The following is a 22,933-nucleotide window of genomic DNA, read 5'->3' as shown; positions in this document are numbered from 1 at the left end:
GACATCTGCCCATGAAAGGCAAAGTCCAGAGTTCAAGTTTTGGCCCAGCACATCTTCTTCAGTTTGGGAAAAAAAGGTATTTTTGATGGGAGCAAAAATTTGGTAAACACAGTGGATGAAAAAGTGATTCAAAGTGAAGGTCACATAGTTTTTCCAGAATCAAATGTTAGTGCAAGGGCTTGAAGTTTTGGTGGAAGGGAGCATTCCTCTATGTAAGTTGCGAATATTTAGCCTACATAACACCTTTGTCCAGTAATACAGTATAATACTGTCTGCTGATAATTATGCCCTAATGGCATTAAGAATCACATAAAACTGTAGATATGACTCTACCTACAGATGATACTTTCTTGCTTTCTCTGGTGAACCTTCACTTTTTGTCATATATCATTTTAAATGTTCCCTAATCTCTGGCATGTAAATATCTTTCTTCTACTATAGCAAAATTTAAGAGAAACTCATTACAAATGAAACATGCCTAAACACTTGAGAAATGTTCATTAAAAAACTTTTTTAGTCTATGGGTAATAGAAACAACAACCATCATGTGGAAAGCTATGTCATAACCAAAATTTCATGTAAATTGTGGTAGATATAGCCTTTTGAGATATTTGCATAAAGCTACCGGTAGTATACCTCCAATAAGCAAATACTCAACACAGCATTGTAATTTTTAGCCACAATCTTATCAGCCACATAGATTTTTGGATATTGTGACTGCTCATCATCATCAGAGCTCCATACATTTAAACCCAGAACCAAGTTTTTAACAATCCAAAACAAAGGATAAGAATATTTTATATTGAATCTAGGTCTTTTTGATATGTCCATTTGGATTAACTGTCTCAAAATTGAATACTTTGTCACAGCTTATAATTCAATATTGCCCATCATAATTGATGATTGTTTATACGATCACCTGAACAGGAAATTAAAGTACATCTTTCAAACATCACAATGTGTTATCAACAGAGTTCTACTTTCCAAGTATTGTAGCATTTTGGTGGCATTTATGACATCTCTCCATTACTTAACTATTTTTTTTTTTAGAATGTCTTTGTTGCAACAAAACTACACAGTCAAGTTGTGACATTCAACATGTAAAAAGTTAAGTTCACTTTGACTCCATATTAGCACTCAAGATGCCATGGTAGTAATGATGGTTACTAAGGTTAATAAACCCATCAGAACACCAGAAAGTTTTTATGCTGAAAAGAACAGATAAGCAGTTGTTAGCATTCTACTTCAACAATGAATGTGCATCATTTAGTTCCAACATAATGGACATAGAGGAATTATGAGCAACATTTAAACTTATTGTAATTCATGCGCTGGAGATTGTATGTGCTGAGTAAGTGGACTGAGGATGGAAAAGACCCACCATGAAAGTTCTGAGAAAGCAGAGCTTGTTGCATTCTCAGTTCAAAAAAGACTGTGGAAATGTCAACAGGTAAGAGTTAGCAGTAGGACATAAAAACTTCCACAGTCATAAATTCGTGGAAGAGCTTGCCAAGAACCCAAGAAAATTGTGGTCCTACATAAAATTACTTTGCGCATCAAAGACTTCAACTCAGTCACTCATCAACCAGTCTGGTGTGGCAATAAAAAACAACAAAAGGAAAGCTGAAGTTTTATACTGTACATTTAATAAATTTTACATGTAAGAGGATCAGACAAACATATCATCATTTAACTGACACACAGACTATTGTGTAGAGGACGTAGACATAAGCACCTCTGGCATTAAGAAACAACTGAAAGAATTAAAAACAAATGAGTTACCAGTTCACAATACAATCCTAATTCGGTTTTATAAAAATACTCTTTGTATTGGATCCTTACTTTTGTTGCATTTATAGAAAATCTCACACCCAGGGCATAGCGCTGTGTGATTGGAAAAAAATTCAAATGTCTCCTGTAGGGTGATTCAAAAATGCATGTAAATATTTTAAGGGTGTATTTGTGAGGTAAATATAAGACAAAAATGTTCTATAAATGTTTTTCCATAAACGTTTAATTCCAGAGTTATCGTTAAATACGAAAGTCATGTCCGTATCAAAACGACGGCAGTGCAAGCAGCAGGATGCCATATTCTGGTACGTAATTCACATACGTATCTCCCAACAGTTGATTCGAAACTGCATGAATAGTGTTTGTTTTTGTTTGCACGTGATGTTTACTCCTACTGTACGGAAGATGGCGCTGACGTTGTTGGTAACGGAAAAGTACGTCCTGTCGTTCATTCATCGTCGGAAGGCTAAAGGTTTCGTGCACATGATGTACTCAAACAGTGAGTATGCTGATATGCACCTTGTGTATGGTGCAGCAGATGGAAATGCACTTGCAGCAAGACGAAGGTACAGTGAGCTGTTTCCAGGAAGACGGTTACCAAGTCATCAGACGTTTGTATCTGTGGACAGACGTATGCGGGAGTATGGCATTCGTCCTGGGCCACATTCAGGTCGACCACTTGAGCATGCAGTGAACGTCGAGGAACATGTTTTGGACCTGGTAGACCAAGATCCATCTATCAGTACGAGACAAATTAGTGCAGCTGTACGACTTCCACAATCTACTGTATGGCGGCTGCTTCGGAGACAACAGTTGCATCCATTTCACCTGCAAAAAGTGCACGAATTGACACCTGAAGACTATCCTCGCCATCAGCAATTCTGCCAGTGGTTACAAGAGCGTCATTTGAATGATCCAATGTTCATTCGGCGGATATTATTCACAGATGAGGCCATGTTTACTCGTGCGGGTGTAATCAATTCGCATAATATGCACCAGTGGGCTGTCGAGAATCCTGGCGCGAGAATTGTGCGTGGATATCAACATCAATTCTCCATAAACATTTGGTGTGGTATTGTGGGGAATTACTTACTCGGACCTCATGTTCTGCCTCCAAGGCTGAATGGGCACGCGTACTGCGAATTTTTGGAGGGAGAATTGCCTGGATTGTTACAGGATGTCCCTCTTGCAACACGAGCCACCATGTGGTTTATGCACGATGGTGCTCCCGCCCATTACAGCCGCAACGTAAGGGCGTACCTCAATTCTGCGTATCCACATCGATGGATAGGTCGCGGAGGACCAATGGCTTGGCCAGCCAGATCACCTGACCTGAACCCTTTAGACTTTTATTTATGGGGCCGACTAAAGACATTGGTGTATTCTTCTGCAGTACCGAACAGAGAAGTGCTACAACAAAGAATTGAAGGTGGTTGTGAAATTATTCGTGGAGAGTTGAACGGACTGTGTAATGTGCAGAGATCATTGATGCGACGAGCACGGGTCTGTCTGCAAGTTCAGGGACAGCATTTTGAACATGCATTGCATTAAGATTTGTGCAAATACAGTACAGTACAGTACAGTCTGTAAAATGCTTCAATTTTCCTTAGTTATTGTGCATTGCTGTAGTTCAATCAACAGGACCTAAATTAATACAGTGTTCGCGAGGAATTGTTTCAGTTTGTTACGTCACGTTTATTTATCAGTTTGCGTTGTTAGTCCAAATGCACTGTAATTAAACTGTGAACTCTGGGAATTAAATACCTTACGTTGTATTGAATGTATTATCCTGTTTTGTTCATAACTCTGTAATAAGCCAAGTATGGAAAAAATTGTATAGAACATTTTTGTCTTATATTTACCTCACAAATACACCCTTGAAATATTTACATGCATTTTTGAATCACCCTGTATAAGAATGGTAAAAGAACAGATCAGTAAAATTACAGGCCAATGTCTTCAACATTTGTTTACTGCAGAATTCTTGAGCATACCATGAGTTCAAACATAATAAATTTGCTTGAGGCAGAAAAAGTCTGTCCACAAATCAGCACAGATTTAAGAAGCATCAGTCATGCTAAACACAGCTTCCTCTTTTTTCGTATGATATTCCTGCAAACCATGGATGAAGGCCAATAGGTAAATTCCATACCTCTAGATTCCAAGAAAGCATTTAACACAGTGCCCAACTGCATGCTGATATTGAAGGTCCATGACTTTGGAACAGGTTCTCAGATCTGTGAGTGGCTCAAAGATTTCATTGTCCTGAATGATCAGTGTTCAGCAGAGACAAGCGAATCATCAGACGTGTCCCATAGAAGTGTGACAGGACAATCCTTTGCATATGCAAGGACACAGGATGATTTAGACAGCATTTCTATTTTGAGTGATGAGTGACACCTTGCTCTAGATGTATAAAAATGTAAGTTAATGCAGACAGTTAGGAAAAACAATTCTGCAGTATTTATATACAGTATTAGTGTTATGCAGCTTGACACAGTCACATCAATTAATATTAAACACTCAAGGTCATAAGCAGAGAAGGTGAATGCTTAGCTCTGCATTATTGGGAGAATTCTGAGAAAGTGTAGATCATCTACACAGAAGACCACAAATAGAACACTCATGTGGCTCCATTCTTGAGTACTGCTCAATTTTTTGGATCCACACTAGCTCACATTAAAAGAAGATACTGTAGCAATTCAGAGGTGTGTTGTTAGATTTGTTACCAGTAGGATTTGTCAACATATGAGTGTTACAGAGATGCTTCAAGAACTCTAACAGAAATCCAGGGAGGGAAGACAATATTCCTTTAGTGAAACAGTGGTGAGAAAATACAGATGACCAGCATTTGTGGCTGACTGTGGTGTGATTTTTTTTCTAATGCCATAACAATCATTTTCTCACATTTATTTTTTAGATCTAATACTTTAACATTCTTACTAACTGAACTATAATTAAAAGATATAACCATAGTGCAACACAGACAGTGCTTTGATGCACTCAGTGTAGATCACAGTGTATCATTTCCTTTTATATGCCTTTCTCAACCCATTCCCTTTTTTATTCCTTTAGTATCTGGAAATATGTTGTTTCTTTAATTGCTCTGTGCTGTAAATAATTAACACTAGTTGAACTTCATACATTCTGTTACTTATCATTGCTTGATTTTACTTTTGTTATGTGTTCATCTTCATTTACAGATTTTTTGCTCACCCTTCCCTTCCATAATGCCACATGGAAAGTAAGGATGACAAACAAGTTACAACTTCTCTGCACATCTTTTTTACTTTTTTCTCATTTGACTTTAATCGTATCAAGAATACCGTAATAAAGTTTGAAAAATGATAAGGCCGGTATTTTTTTCTGCGCAATGATGTCAAATTATAATCTTATGCCATTCTTGTGGATGCTAAGAATAATTTTATTGTTTATTTTTAATGTCTTTGCTTGTTCAATTCCTGATGTTCAGACTACATCCGAATATACTTGTTAGTTCTTTCTTTTTCTCATAATACATTTCACATCTTTCTTACCTCTTTGTCACAGTTCTCCAATGAGATAAAAACTCCTCTTGTATAGTGGACTGTTAATTTCTCAAGCAGTTGCATTTTTTCTGCTGCCACTACATGATACTTTATGACAGTCAATTGAAACCAATGCACTGTGCCCTGCAATCTTTCCCTTTCTTTTCTGAGCACTTTATAATGATTCATTGCTTATATAGACGCTCTGGATCAGAAAGTTTCAGTTCCAGTGCCTATGATAATATATTTCGGACAGAAGCACTGTCTCTTCTTTACACTGTCTCTTCATTTTTATTTTCTTCTTTAGATACTGTATAAAGATTTTAAATAACTTTTATGAGTTACATATTTTACTGAATTATTACAAACCAGATTTTACTGTTCAGATCATTTAATGAATAAAATGCAATCTACTTTATGCCAAGTTATCTAGTGTGTGTCAAAAACAAATGTCAGTAACTGCAGAAAAAATAGTATACAATAATAGCTGTGGCTCATACAAAATTTTACCAGTATTTTATAATGTGGTGTCCTATAGCCATTTGACTTACAAAGATAGTAACTGTAACTAAATTGATTATATTAATTTTTATAAACTGACATGTTTAAACATTTTAAATTTTATAATTAATTGTTTAACATTGTGGGGAAAAAAGCAACAACAACAATGTTAGCAGGAAATGAACCAGAGCCAATGAATTGGCAGTCGGTGTGCCTGTTGCTCAAAAGTCCTTCATATTCTATGCATAAATTTTTAGAGAACTTAAACACTATTGACATGTTTAAGAGGCCCATCCCACCAATGCTCTCACTGCTGTGGATGAGTTACTACCATTTTATCAAGTGAATACAAAGTTTCAAGTATTTAACACATGTGTCTATTTGCATGCTGTCATTTGAAGAAAAAAACTCATTTTGACATCTTGAACCATTTATGACAACTTCATTACTGATGAGCAGGGATGTATGCGACCATCCGATGGATTTAAAAGCCAATAACTCATGAACAAAATGAGGTACTGTTCCACTCTCAATTTTAAATAAAATTTCAATATCTTATCTAAATTTCATACACAGCAATGTATAGGCTAAAATCAACCATACACAAAGTTTATGCAATGCATTTTTATCTCCATCAACTTTTAAAAATTTCATGCAATGTTTTTTTTTAATTTCACACACCACAGCAACTGTGACAAAGAGCAAAAAGAAATTCAGCCCTTTACCGAGTAAAAATATCAAACTGTAAGGTGTGTAAAAGTCAAATTTTTCTCACTAAATAGTCTTCTTAAAATTGGTTGATAAGTATTTCACAGCAGCCAGAACACTGTCTCTCAGCACAAGTAACAGCATTAGGCAAGCAGTACAGCAGCAACAAGCCACTCTCTTGGACAGACTGTAGAGAGCACGTAGAAGCCAAAGGGTTAAACTTTATAACCAACAGTTTAACTTGTGAAGAATAACATAAGATGAAAAAATTGAAACCCTACAAACTGCCAGTGAGTGAAATTGACCACTGGACTATGGCACCAATAAATCAGATGCTCTTTTAAAATCTCTTGTATTCTATGCTTGCAGAATACTTTACACTCAATGTTCAAAGAAAAATGCTGACCTGGTGCTGCGAACAATGTACGAGGGCCGTTCAGAAAGTAACCTCCGGTTGATTTAAAAAAATACACCAAGTTAAATAAAAATATTTTAATATATACATCTTACAACTACATCTTTGCACTATTTTTCTACATAGTCTCCATAGCGATTGAGGCACTTATCGTATCTCTTCACAAGCTTTGAAATTCCTTCTGCATAAAAATCACCCGCTTGTGCCTGGAGCCAGCCTGTGACCGCATCTTTGAGCTCTTCGTCGTCATCAAACCGCTGTGACCCGAGCCATTTCTTCAAATGCATGAAGAGGTGATAATCACTTGGCGCCAGGTCTGGGCTGTAAGGTGGATGGTTGATAACGTCCCACTTGAAGGACTCAAAAAGGGCCGTTGTTCTGCGAGCAGAGTGAGGACGGGCGTTATCGTGCAAAAAAACGATACCGGAATTCAGCATACCACGGCGTTTGTTCTGTATAGCCCGTCGTAGCTTTTTTATTGTTTCACAGTACACGTCTTGATTAATGGTCGTACCACGTTCCATGAATTCAACCAACAACACCCCTTTGGCATCCCAAAACACCGTTGCCATCAGTTTTCTGGCAGAAAAATCTTGCGAGGCTTTTCTTGGTTTGGTAGGCGAATTTGAATGTGCCCACATCTTTGATTGTTCTTTTGTCTCAGGGTTCACATACTTAATCCAGGTTTCGTCACCGGTCACGATTCTGTTTAACAATGGTTCTACTTCGTCCTCATAACGTGACAGAAAGTCTAATGCAGAGGCCATTCTTTGAGTTTTGTGGTGGTCGGTAAGAATTTTGGGCACCCATCGTGCACAGAACTTACGGTAACCCAATCTTGCTGTCACTATCTCGTACAAGAGAGTCTTAGAAATCTGTGGAAAACCAGTAGACAACTCCGACATTGAGAAACGTCGATTTTCACGAACTTTTGCATCAACTGTCTGAACGAGTTCGTCAGTCACCAATGATGGTCTACCACTCCTCTCTTCATCATGAACGTTTTCTCGTCCACTTTTAAATAAACGTACCCATTCACGGACAACTCCTTCACTCATAACTCTTGGTCCATACACGGTACAAAGCTCACGATGAATAGCTGCTGCAGAATATCCTTTGGCTGCAAAAAACCTTATGACAGCACGCACTTCACATTTGGTGGGGTTTTCTATTGCAGCACACATTTCAAACTGCCACAAAAACTAAACTAGCGCAGGTACGACGTTCACTCGACCACGGCTTGATGCCGACTGACCTGTTGAGTGCGTGAACGCACAGATGGCGTCGCTACTCCCCCCACAACCCGCACTGTGACCAGTCGGAGGTTACTTTCTGAACCGCCCTTGTAATACCCTCATTACAAATGGATGATGTAACACAAGAGCATATGCAGTCAAAAACAGACAGCTGTGTCCCTTCTCTGTGTTAAATGCAGTGCAGTTGACTGCCATTTCCGCACTGGACACTGCTTTCTAGTTATTGTGAAGGAAGGATGTTGTTATCAGGAGAAAGAAAACTGGCATTCTACGGACTGGAGCATGGAATGTCAGATCCCTTAATTGAGCAGATAGGTTAGAAAATTTTAAAAGGGAAATGGATAGGTTAAAGTTAGATATAGTGGGTGTTAGTGAAGTTTGGTGGCAGGAGGAACAAGACTTCTGGTCAGGTGAATACAGGACTATAAATACAAAATCAGATATGGGTAATGCAGGAGTAGGTTTAATAATGAATAAAAAAAAATAGGAGGATGGGTAAGCTACTATGAACAACATAGTGAATGCATTATTGTAATTAAGACAGACATAAGGCCCATGCCTACCACAGTAATACAAGTTTATATGCTAACTAGCTCTGCAGATGATGAAGCGACTGAAGAAATCTATGATCAGGTAGTGAAAGGAGATGAAAATTTAAGTCATAGGGGACTGGAATTCGATAGTAGGAAAAGTAAGAGAAGGAAAAGTTGTAGGTGAAAATGGAATGGGGGTAAGGAATGAAAGACGAAGCCACCTAGTAGAATTTTGCACAGAGCATAACTTAATCATAGCTAACACTTGGTTTAAAAATCATGAAAGACGGTTGTATTTGTGAAAGAGGCCTGGAGACACTGGATGGTTTCAGATAGACTATATAATGGTAAGACTGATTTAGGAACCAGGTTTTAAATTGTAAGACATTTCCAGGGGCAGGTGTGGACTCTTACCACAATCTATTGGTTATGAACTGTATATTAAAACTGAAGAAAGTGTGAAAAGGTGGGAATTTAAGGAGATGGGATCTGCATAAACTGAAAGAACCAGAGGTTGTAAAGAGTTTCAGAGAGAGCATTAGGGAACGACTGACAAGAATTGGGAAATAAATACAGAGGAAGAATAATGGGTAGCTTTGAGAGATGAAATAGTGCAGGCAACAGAGGATCAAGTAGGTAAAAGGCCAAGGGCTAGTAGAAATCCTTGGGTAACAGAAGAGATATTGAACTTAACTGATGAAAGAGAAAATTTAAAAATGCAGTAAATGAAATAGGCATAAAAGGAATACAAATGTAACAAAAATGAGATCGACAAGAAATGCAAAATGGCTCAGCAGGAGGGGCTAGAGGACAAATGTAAGGATTTAGGGTAAGATAGATATGCCTATAGGAAAATTAAAGAGACATTTGGAGAAAAGAGAAACACTTGTATGAATATCAAGAACTCAGATGGAAACCCAGTTCTAAGCAAAGAAGGGCAGACAGAAAGGTGGAAGGTGTATATAGAGGGTCTATACAAGGGCGATATTATGGAAATCAAAGAAGACATAGATTAAGATGAAATGGAAGATATGATACTGCATAAAGAATTTGACAGAGCACTGCAAGACATAAGCCAAAATGAGGCCCTGGGAGTAGACAACATTCCATTAGAGCTACTGAAGGCCTTGGGAGATCCAGCCCTGACAAAGCTCTACCATCTGGTGGGCAAGATGTAGGACACAGGTGAAATACCTTTGGACTTCAAAAAGAATATAATAATTCCAATTCCAAAGAAAGCAGGTGCTGACAGGTGTGAAAATTAGCAAACTATCAGTTTAATAAGTCAGCTGCAAAATACTAACATGAATTCTTTAAAGATGAATGGAAAAACTGGTAGAAGCTGACTTCAGGGAGGATCAGTTTAGATTTCGTAGAAATTCTGGAACACATGAGGTAATACTGACCCTATGACCTATCTTAGAAGATAGATTAAGAAAAGGCAAACCTATATTTATAGCACTTGTAGACTTAGAGAAGGCTTTTGACAATGTTGACTGGAATACTCTCTTTCAAATTCTGAAGGTAGCAGTAGTAAAATACAGGGAGCGAAAGGCTATTTACAATTTGTACAGAAACCAGATGACAGTTATAAGAGTCGAGGGACACAAATGGGAAGCAGTGGTTGGGAAGGGAGTAAGACAGGGTTGTAGGATATCCCCGATGTTATTCAATCTGTATATTGGGCAAGCAGTAAAGGAAAAAAAAGAAAAATTCAGAGTAGGAATCAAAATCCATGGAGAAAAAAGAAAACTTTGAGGTTCGCCGATGACATTGTAATTCTGTCAGAGACAGCAAAGGACCTGGAGGAGCAGTTGAACGGAATGGACAGTGTCTTGAAAATAGGATATAAGATGAACATCAACAAAAGCAAAACAATGATAATGGAATGTAGTCAAACTAAATCAGGTGACACTGAGGGAATTAGATTAGTATAAGAGACACTTAAAGTAGTGGATGAGTTTTGCTATTTGGGGAGCAAAATAACTGATGATGGTCAAAGTAGAGAGGATATAAAGTGTATACTGGCAATGAAAAGGAAAGTGTTTCTGAAGAAGAGAAGTTTGTTAATATCGAGTATCAATTTAAGTGTCAGAAAGTCTTTCCTGAAAGTGTTTTATGGAGTGTAGCCATCTATGGATGTGAAGCATGGACAATAACTAGCTTAGACAAAAAGCTTTTTGAAATGTGGTGCTACAGAAAAATGCTGAAGATCAGATGGGTAGATCATGTCACTAATGAAGAGTTACTGAATATAATTGGGGAGAAGAGGAATGTGTCGCCCAACTTGACTACAAGAAGGGATCAGTTGGAAGGACATGTTCTGAGGCATCAAGGGATCACCAATTTAGTATTGGAGGGCAGTGTGGAGGGTAAAAATCGTAGAGGGAGACCAATAATAAAGACCCTAAGCAGACTCAGAATGATGTATGTTGCAGAGAATGGATGTAGAAGTAGAATATGGAACCACATTTTTGACATCAACCTTTTTAACAACTGCTCAGTTTGCCATCCATGAAGGTTTTCTACAAAGAAAACAAGTATGATGTCAGAAAATTAGTTCTAATAAAACTAAACAAGAAAAATAAACCCGTTTGCATTTCCTGTAAGCTTTCTAAGGCCTTTAACTGTGTACGTCATTACAGTATTAATATGATTCCCCTTACGTGAGTGGAGTTTGCAGTGCTCCTAACTGTAAGGAGCAGCGCTGTCCTTATTATCCACTTGGGTGACATCAAGTACATAACAAGTGTTAATTGTTCATTTATGTAATGTACACTATATGTAATGTGTATACTAAAAATATCTTTTACTTGCTGCCTGTTTCTTGTCTGTTTCATATTGAATGAGCAAGTTCCTGGCAAGGCAATCCAGTGGTGTTCTAACAATGTAGCAATTGGCAGTGTGGATCACTGAACAAAGGGCACCAAAAGTTTGCAACAGAGTAAACAGCTGCACCAAGAGCTCTAACAACACTAAGATATACCTAGCTTAGTCAAGAAGTACTTTATGGGGCTAGGTTTTGGCATCAAACTAACTGTGCTATTTCACATGTATATTATCTCCTACTGAAGTGCTAGTTAAAACTCAAAACCCTATGCTACCTGAGTAGTACCTCCAAGAGTGTGGATTGTTCCATGTTTTTATAGCTCCACAAAGTCCTTATCGTATCCTCCTTCAGTTACGGAAGTCTGGCTTACATAATGGCTGGTCCATCAGTGCTGTGGCTTGGTCCTGATTTACCAATGTTGGATCAATCTTGATTGGTGCTTTTTAGACAAGCCCTGTTGGCAGCCTGTTGACAGAGCCAAGGGTTACTCTTTATGGATCAGACACCAACAGCTTGTACTTAACTGTGTTTTGCATGTCCATCGTCATCTGGAGTATCCAAATCACTGAATTCTTCCCCCAGTTAGAGGATACAAGTGCCACAAAAGTGAACCCAGTCTACCCTTGCCACTCATTGATGCTGACTTCATGTGTGTGGTAATGGGATATTGATGAGATCCTTATAGATTCCAAGATAGAAGAGATAGAGAAGATCCAACGGAGAGCAATGTGCTTCGTTACAGGATCATTTAGTAATCGCGAAAGCATTACGGAGATGATAGGTAAACTCCATTGGAAGACACTGCAAGAGAGACGCTCAATAGCTCGGAACGCGCTTTTGTTAAAGTTTCGAGAACATACCTTCACCGAAGAGTCAAGCAGTATATTGCTCCCTCCTACATATATCTCGAGAAGAGACCATGAGGATAAAATCAGAGAGATTAGAGCCCACACAGAAGCATACCGACAATCCTTCTTTCCACGAACAATACGAGACTGGAATAGAAAGGAGAACCGATAGAGGTACTCAAGGTACCCTCCGCCACACACCGTCAGGTGGCTGCGGAGTATGGATGTACATGTAGATGTAGATGTAGATGTATTTATTGTCTTGAGCTACTATGCTGTCTATTAATAACAAAATGTTCAAAAAAGATTATGAATTACCTATCAATCTTAAATCATCTGGAAAAAGTCTTTCAACTGTAGTGATTTATGTAACACCAATCAGTGTGTGATTAATAACAGTGTGTCTTCATTAACTTGTTTCAAGTACATCTTTTAAGAAGAGTACCACCTCTATAATGGCAAGAAAAGAAATATTTTTTCCAGTTTACTGGAAACTGATTAACACTGCACAACTCTATTAGTGAGTGATTTTAAAAGGAATTTCTATATTTATGAACTTATTCTACACAGGCAATCAAATTTTCAAAAGCTATTAATGAGAAATATTAATAGCTTAGGGAAGTGACTCATAACTTACTACATTGAAAGAAGTGCTTTAGTCGCATTGGTGATACCTTAACAGTGATAATTAGTTGCTTTGAAAGTGGTAGCCAAGAGTTATGGCTGTAAAATAATTCGGTTAATGATTCAAACTAGAATCTTAAACTAATGGTACATTAAGTCTGCAACAGATTGTGACATCTATGGATGGCTACTGATAACTGATTTAATGTTTGAAGGTGTTCTGAAGCCTATTAACCAGGAAGAACTGAGAAGAACATAAAATATTAAATGGAAATATTAAGAACAGTTCAGATGAACAGAATCTGTGCATTAACCATTGCAAACGTGACACTCATCATATTTAAGGGAATGCTCACAATTTTACACTTCAATGGTGACATCCATTACCAGCCTGTTGCAATCCATCCTCTTCTATGCAGATTAGCAGCCTTTTTTTTATATTTGAAGAATTATTTAACCTATCTGCAGTTAATAGATGCACAGGAATACAAAAAAAGCGTAGCATGTGGTGAATGTATGATATTTAGCACAATCAAACTACTATTTCAAGAGAGCCTTTCTATGTGTTGTTAACAAGAAGCTGAAACCAAATAAGACAGGATTTTGCATGATATCATCTATACAGCAGTCATTCTTATAAAGAACCAGCATGGAGAGATACAGAATGGGTTAGAAAAGCATCAACAGGGACATAAGTGCATGCTTTATTGAAGACTGTATAGACGAGTACTGCATATGGCCTATAATTATAAAACGGATGGCTTCTACAAACAAATGTATAAAACAGAAAAGAGAAAATCATGCTAATTAATTAATAAGGGAACAGAACTAACTTCACGGTGGAGAAACTTGAAATTTGGTGTCTCACAAACTTTGGTGCTTAGCCCACGCTTTTTCTTCATGTACACAAATGGTTTACCAAAGACACTGCAACACTCTTCAGACGCTGTCAAGTCTTCTGATGATTTCAATATACTAGTAAAGGGTCCAACCACATCCATATTAAACAAAGCCAAGAGGATTGTGATACAGGCTGACAAACAGTTGGTAGCAAACTCTATAGTATTTAATCTTACTGAAACCCATACAATGTCATTCCAAGCAAATAGAAATTACTTAGAGTAGAGGTCAATGGGCATTCAACTAAAAGAAATACCATATGTGAAATTTCTAGATATCTGACTGGTAACAACCTGAGAAGGTAGCAGAACACAGAAATGAACCAAAAGCTCAGTTCTGTTGGCTTTGCACTTAGAAATTTATTTCACTGTGCTGCCTTCCAGTCTGGATTGCATACTTTCAGTTAATATACCAACCTGTGGCATATCTTTGCATGGAAATACAGCTAAGATTAAATAAATATTTATTCTTCAAAAGCACATAGTAAGAATATTGCATACCTAGCACATTGCAAAGAACTCTTCAGATAACTTGAGCTTCTTACATTCATGTGCCACTATACTCACTCCATAATGGTATTTGTGGTTAATAATGAAAGTGACATCTAGGAAAACAGTGAAGTTCATAAGCACAATCCTGGGAGTGAAAGTCATTTGCATGTTTATTTTCTGGTGCCAAAATCTTTAATAGGTTGCCAGGAGACATCAGGTGGGAAATTGGATATTACCAGCTACTCATTAAAATGGGAAAAGAGCACATTATTAACTTCCCCTTCAATAATTCATCACAATATCTGCAACAAGTATGCAAATTCCAGTCAAGATCTGCACTAGTTGTAATTTGAATGTTCAGCTTAAATCGATTGCTTCCGCCTGCTAATGTATAGTGTTTTGCATTCCATGTCCCTGAAGGTTCCATTTGAAATAACATTATGGAAGACAGTGCGTGAATGAATGAATGAATGAATGGACGAATGATAGAATGAAGTATAACAGAAACAGTCAGTCTAGATCACAACTAATATGTATTTATTCTGGTAACTGGTTTCAGTCAAACATGATCTTCTGACCATTTACTCCTTGGTGACATGTGGAGCCAGTACACAGAGCTGCTGTACATACCAAAAGGTAGCAGTTGTTGAGTGGTACCTTTTGGTACATACAGCACCTCCGTGTATCAGCTCCACACGTCACCAAGAGTTAGTGGTCTGAAGATGGTCATGTTTGACTGAAATCAGTTACCAGACTAAATAAATATCAGATGCAATCTAGACTGACTGTTTCTGTTATACTAAATACTGAATGTATGAATGTATCATGGATTAGAGATTTGATCATAAAAGAAACAGCCAGTACTGTAATGAAAGATGTCTATTTGCAAGTGCCCATAAGACTCCTATAATGGACTCTAGCTACGGTAAACAAGCAGACACTGACATAGAGACTTACTTATTAAGAAAAACCAGGTAAGATCCTTGAAAACAAGAATCCAGAATAACCTGAACTAGGACTCGCATACAAACCCATTGGCCAAGAGATTATCTGCTACTACATTTGAATATATGTCTTCAGTAAATAGTGTAAAGATACCTATGCATTCTGTTGCAATTTCAGTTAAGAATAGAAATATTTGATGCACAATTGAGGTCAATAAACATATTCTTAATATTGCAGACATACAGTTGCAATTGTTTTAAAAATTGAACCCAGACAACTGCCATATAACATATTTCCAAAATTTGGTGTTTTATTTATTAAATACACATATTATTTCAAACTGATATTTGTGCAAAATCAACAAACATTGACATTACATTGAAAGCAAAGCAAAATTGTACCTAAAAAGTGATTTATTTTGAACTAGTCTGGTGTTAACCAAAGCTAAATTCAGAGCAGCCACAGCTCATTCTTTAAATAAACTAAAGAATATCAGGGAACAAGTATTGCTCAAGTCTATTTCACTCATTACCAAGACAAAATGCATCAGGCCCATGGTTGTAAAAGTTCACAAGAGCAGAAGAATCTACAAAAAGTAGCTTCAGGCCATTTCAGAAAGCAATTTATGATTTATACATATTACTAGCAATAATATGATCACACAAATGAGCTGATCATGAAAATAAGATAAGCAACTTTTTTTTTGTGTGTTTGGTCTCACTTTGTCATTACAAATGTTTAACTGTGTCCATCCTCTGCTGGTCTATAGGATAATATACCATGTAAATGATGGACCCAAAGGTGGTCAAGCTAACAACTTGACATCCAACATCAGTGTTTAAAGAATACTGCAGACTATTTACTTATATGTTACTTTGAACACTAATAGTTTTGATGATAACACAGGAAAATATTTATTCTCTATTATGTAGCATATGTGGTCATAAAATGAGACGGGGCTTTAATTTTTTAGGAACGTGATATAACACCGAGAACAGAATGATATTTTCTAGGATCACAGTTATTAACAAGTGAATATCAACTTAAATTAATAACTTTCATTCATTAAAAATATGGGAAACTGTTCATTACTTATTACTTTTACCCACTGGGTTTTATTGTCCATAGCCAGTTTATGGCTTTAGAAATCAGTAAAGAACAAAATGCTATACACAATGAAGAAAACACAGAGATTATTTAAATTTATGTTCATTTGTACATATAACTGCTCTATAAACTCAATTTTATTTAACATTACAACTAATGTTTGTACAAATTATTGCAGGTTTCAAAGAAACTCAATTTCTTCATCAAGAAAGTGTTAATGGAATTAACAGTGCATGGGTTCATATGACTGTTACATTTACAGAGTGATAGAAGTTCTAGCCCGTGTTTTCCCATTACTACTTTGTGTGGTTAACACTGCCAATTCAATGTGTCATGAGAGCTGAGTTAGTTTACTTTGTGAACTTTTCTCTACTGTGCTGCTCCAGTGAATTTCTACAACCACAAACAACAAAAAATAGGGGATATAGTTTATTGTGTGAAGGAGGTGTTCAGATAGTGGTATTAATTTCAGAATTTTAAAATAGTAATCAGTCTTGTCTACAACTTAGTACCTTTGTTCTCTGATACAGACATATATCCAAAAATGTTCTTGTTTATGAAAACAGCAGAAAACAAAAACTCACCTGAGAACTTTGCACGAAGCACAGTTGATATGAACTGTATGCTGAGCATTAAACTTCAATACTGAATGAAACATCCTGCTACAGGTTCTGCAAGGACAGAGTAGTATACTGATAACTTTATCTCACTCTAGATTAGATATAAGAGTAGATACATTAATTACAAATGTCAAACAGGTGTTACACATCTCACATAGTTAAATAGTCACTCTTGACATTTGACTGGGATACAGGAAAACAGACTTACAGAGACGTCTAGAAACAGACTCTTACTCCACCAGCTATCATTTATCTAATATACGCAAATTGGCAAATTCTTTTATAACAGACTTCATATTAAGCATTAGTCATGTAGAAAATTTCCACAATTTTATTTTTGTTTTGAACTTTGTTTTCTTCTGTGATGTATCTTGCACAGAGAAATGCTGATAGCATGGCCATATCTACCAATTAGACAAAATGTAAAACTGCTCAGTTCATGTCCTGATATCATTCTGTTCAGATATCCTAAAAAATTTTCTTTCCTTTATCTCACATCCACTTCTCAATCCTAGTTGAAGGCATGAAAAACATCAGCTGAGCTCACTAAGTAGAATTATTATCTGATTATAATTATTCTTTGAATTATATATTCAAAGAAACTCACAGGAAAATGCATGCATAAGACAAGCTCATCCTTTAAAGAATAATAATCTTCATTACACAAAACTAAATAAATTTCATTTCTTACAGTGCCGGGAAATTAACTGAGCACAATCATATATAAACAACTATGCATTATAAAAATGTTCATCTCCATTGCGATTGTTTTCTAAGGTCTCTTTGTCTTGGAAAGGTGGCTGATTTTTGAGCTTGTCTTGGCTGAGAATTTACTGTGTAACTGTGAATAAGTGCTTCTAAGAATCAAGAATTTAGTAAGAAATGAAGAAGGAAGTTGATTATTATGGGGTTCTGAATCTAACACCAAACTGTACATTCAAAGAAATCAATCGAGCGTAAGTTGTCACTGGACATAATTTGTTTATACTTATAAAAATCATTCATTTATATTTAAAGGTTCTAGTCTTGTATTTAGCAGTTATAAGCTGTTAGTAGTTTGAATACCATTGCTTTTTGTCCGTATTTCAAAGATAATGTATTTTATTTATTTATTTATTTTTGGCTTCTAGCACACACACTTTTTAGCCATCAACATTTAAAATGACTGACAATAAAGCAACATAATATTTGACCTTCACCATGCATACATTTTGGGACATACATTCATGAATTTATCCTCAGATTGTAAATGATGTATGTATTCACTTAAAGTATTTTAACATCTAATCACTCATTTATTTAAAGCAGTTAATTCCATCCATGAATTAAGTTCAATGGCCACCACTTCTCTTACATTTTGTTTTATAAACCTGGCTATGACATCATGTGCACTCCTAATTGTATTTCCAAGAACTCGGATAGTGCAAAGTGACTGGCAGTGACCAGGTATTGGACCTCCTTTAAACATTTGACTCTGCCTTTCTAACAGTCTAACAGTGCTTGCACTGAAACAGGATGTGATTGACATCAGCATTTGTTACTTCATCATGTTAACACTAAGGTGTCTCCAGCTCGCATTTTTATGAAAGGGGCCAGGGCAAGATTTGTGACTTGAGACACATTCTCACAATGAAAGCTATTATTTTCCTTGAATGTCTAGAATTTATAAACCACAGTTGTATATTTGCATAGCTTTAACTGCTTAGGATTTTTCCCTCTGCTGTGAAAGAATCACTGAATGTTATGAATTTAAAACAAATTGTAAGCTCCATTTATGCATGAGATTTATTCATGGACCATTCCCTAGCCATCTTCACTGAATACATGCTTGAGAATTTTTTGAATGTAAGCTATATCATATCAGCAAACTGATTTCATGCAGCAACTAATCCAATGTCATCAATCATTACCAATTACTATACCACCTCTCCTTCATCAAAACAATATAGCAGTTTTAAAACTAATTTTGAAATTTCTTGATAAATATACAACCCCACTCTGTAAATGTCCAAAATAATAGGAGATGGCTGTGTGGCCTTCAGGCCAAAAGTCACAATAAATCAATAAATTAATTAAATATTTTAGGGATGTAATCTGTGTATGGTAGTTTTATTTCCATATGTCTTTCACAGTTAATTGCATTTCTTACTCACAGATCAGCTTTGTCTACTTATTTAATGCCAGAATGAGGTCAATCCATACAAAATCATCTAAAATTTAACCAGTATTCTCTGCTTGATAATAAAGTTCTAGTATGTTGAGAGTCTATTTACTAGTTTTTTTGTTATAATTGCTGTAACTTATTGATTTCAGAATGCATTGTGGGTCAGTGAGAATTACTGCCCTGGGGATTTTGAGGAATCCTGTGTATTTTATTGTCTGTATAATGGTGTCTGTGTCAGCTAGAAATATTGAAGCATCCCATGGTAGTTGAAACTTCCTTTCTTCTGCAGTCTGTGGAAAGAAGGAAGTGCAACCTGTATAATCTTTCATGTCCATTTTTCAACCAACTGTATAAGATTTGTGTAATCCTGCCAACTTTTCTTACAGTTACAAAGTAGGTGAAAACAATTCATGCCCTTTTCCTTTGCTAGAACAATCAACATATGTAGCAGGAATACTGAAAAGAGCTGTAATACTAATTTAGGAACATTGGATGGACTTCAGGTCAGTGTATATTGTTTTGCAACATTTCAAGAGTTCAGACCAGTTGTAGATATAAAACTGCTGTTTCCTCAGATTCCTGTAATTCCCAGTTTGAGAAGGCTTTTCTCATTTTTTATCAGTGAATGATAAGTATCTGCCTCTCTTTGTAGAATATAATGATTACACAGCATTGTTCTGCAAATATGCGGAGATGTTTCTGTTGCTTCCAGGAGAAGAGTGTTAGTTGGGGAAGAAAGCATAGCTTACTTTAAATATTCAGAAATGTAAAATTCTGCACTTCACAAAATGAAAAAAACCTAGTGTCCTATGGCTATAATATCAGTGAGTCACTGTTGGAATTGGCCATCTCATACAAATACCTGGGTCTAACATATTGTATGGATATGAAATGTAATAATTACATAGGTTCAGTCGTGGATAAGGCAGGTGGTAGACTTCAGTTTATTATTAGAATACTGGGGAAGTTCAATCAGTCTACAAAAGAGATTGCTTACAAATCATTTGTGTGACCCATCTTGCTCCAGTGTGTGGGACCTGCACCAGATAAGACTAACAGGGGATACTGAATGTAAACAGACCACAGGTTTGTTTAATCCATGGGAGATGTCACAGAGATACTGAAGGAACTGAAATGGTAGACTCTTGAAGACAGACGTAAAGTATCCCAAGAAAGTCTATTATCAATGTTTCAAGAACCGGCTCTAAATGATTACTCTAGGGATATACTACAACCTCCTATGTATCACTCATATAGGGATCAAGAGGATAAGATTAGAATAATTACTGCATGCACAGAGGCATTCAAACTTCCTGGCTCTGTATGTAAATGGAACAGGAAAAAACCCTAATAACTGGTACAATGGATGAACCCTCTACCAGGCACTTCACTTCATAGTGGTTCGCAAAGTATAGATGTAGATGCAGATGTGGAATGCCAACCACCATTTCAAACAATTTTGACCAATAATGTTGTAGTATGGGTAACTGTTGTATGATAAGTCATAATTGTTCATTTTTACTTGAAACACAATCTAACATGTACTAGACTGTGCTCGAAAGAAAAACATTTAGCTCCTACTTCTCAGAAGTAATAATCTTAGTCTTAAGTCTATTGCTGTGATGTAATGTGACATATTCAAATATTTGCACTTACTCTATTTGGTATATAGCAAAGTCAAATCTGAATTAGACTCACAATGAAATATGATACTGCTTCAATACAAAAACAAACCTTAGAGTTCCTATGTGTTATAATGATTTGATGGCTTGACTTATTAAACTCAAAGGGTGCTTAGTATTAAATGCACAATTTCTGTTATCTTTGCTGCACAAGATATGTCATTTTGATATATTGGTTTAGTATCTGAACTGGACTAGTAACAGCTATAGAATGTAAACACATATTTTGTTTAAAACAGATGAAATGGATAAAGGCATGCATCATTTCTGGTAAAAGTAGAAAAAACATTATATGTGGATTTCTGAATTATCGTACGCTAATACTTTGAGTCACCATATGTGAAAAGATCAATTCATTGAAGAATATGTAACTCTGCTCCTTGTAAAATGCACATGCAGAAAGAACTATAAAATAAAGTTCCAAACTTTCATCTAGTTGATTGTTAATGTTATAACTATCACATTAGTCTTCATTATTTTACAAAAATTACACTAATCATAATATTATATTTGTAAGGCTGATACAGTAGGTTGTTCAGTTGTTAAAATCAAGGCTGAGTTTGAGCTATAAATGAGAAAAAGTTCTACCCCACATACTTGCAATTACAAAGTAATCAGCCAGGATTTTGATCTTGGTTTCAAAGCTCAACATAACAGAGATAGGGGTATGCACTGTCTATTCATATTTCAGACTTGTATGTCAGATGTGATCGGAATCAGGCCTTAGTGCCTAAAGTCAATAACCATGTATGTGTGAGTTGTGTGAAAATGTGAGTTCCATTTCTGACAAAGAACTTTGTTTGAAAGCTTAAATATTTCTAGCATTTTTTTCGGTTGTGCATGTCTGTGACTCAGTACCTTGTCTATGTGATAAAAAACAACAACCTATCCTTTCCATATCATTAGTCCATTCTGGACTTTCCATTGTTTGATATGCTCTAAGACTAATGCACATATGTAAGTTATGGAGAATTCCTTGTGAGCACAAGTAGCTTCCAGAAATACTACAGAATTAATGCTGTTTATGTCAGTCCTAACAAGCTGATACTCCATCCACAACAAAAGCTTCCTTCCCTTGAGCCTAGCCCTCCTCCCCTCCCACTGGATCTGTCCAACACCTATGCCAACAGTTAGTAACTGGCTTTTCTCTCCCACAACTATTTTTCCTACACAAATCTCCTGTACAATACCTTCCTCTCATGTTAAGAACTGATTATCCTTTTCACAACACCCACTGTTACCTTCTATCCTCCCAATCTAACAAAATATCCTTGGCAACATATAACATTCCCAAACCATTATCTCTACTCCACGGTTCCTACCCCTGCAACTGTCCTCACTATAAAACCTGACCCATGCACACACCCATTACACCACATACTCCAGACCCACAGGTGATGAATGCTATGCATCAAAGGTGAGTGACCTGCAAAAACACACATTGTTCACCAACTAAAGCGTCTCAAATACACATTATGTTATTTGGAAATGGTTCCCATTGTGGCTGGGCAAATGAATGGGCATGTGAGAAACCTCTCTCTTGGGGACACCAGTACACAGCTGCCAAACATGCTCTATAGCATGATCCAAGAGACCTAAGTACATACTATACTACACAAACTTTTTAGATCCTCACATCCAGTTCAAATTTCCCTGAACTCCAGATGTGATAATTCCTTTTCAGTATATCCATGCATTCCAATATCCCCTGCACTTATCGGCTAATAATACATAATCCTCACTTCTCTATTTTTTCATGACATTTTATTTATTTACTATGTTACCAGGGTGTATACGTGGACAAGGAAAAAAAATTGCCAGATTTTTCCCGGATTTCCCGGTTCAAAATACACTTTCTCCCAGGTGAAAATACTCTTTTTCTGTGTTAAGTGACAGTATACTCTTCCTCAGCACTGTAAAACTAATCAATTAATTGAATGTTTATGGTTTTATATACCTAGGTAGAATTTCCCGGCACTTTAGAAAACAAA

At 36.5% G+C, this 22,933-nt stretch overlaps 1 protein-coding gene across 1 annotated transcript in view; it reads right to left on the bottom strand.

Moving 5' to 3' along the window:
- Nucleotides 1-17,108, bottom strand: part of LOC124712312 (anoctamin-6-like) — a 54,605-nt gene extending 37,497 nt beyond the window's left edge. Inside the window, exon 1 of the mRNA XM_047242605.1 lies at nt 17,061-17,108. The gene's annotated coding sequence lies outside the window, so the exon portion shown is untranslated. The remainder of the gene's footprint in view (nt 1-17,060) is intronic.
- Nucleotides 17,109-22,933: the final 5,825 nt, after the last annotated feature.

The sequence above is a fragment of the Schistocerca piceifrons genome, chromosome 8, assembly GCF_021461385.2.
Source record: "Schistocerca piceifrons isolate TAMUIC-IGC-003096 chromosome 8, iqSchPice1.1, whole genome shotgun sequence".
Classification (NCBI taxonomy): domain Eukaryota; kingdom Metazoa; phylum Arthropoda; class Insecta; order Orthoptera; family Acrididae; genus Schistocerca; species Schistocerca piceifrons.
The sequence above is the reverse complement of the archived record's forward strand: the minus strand, read 5'-3'. Positions and strand labels throughout refer to the sequence as shown.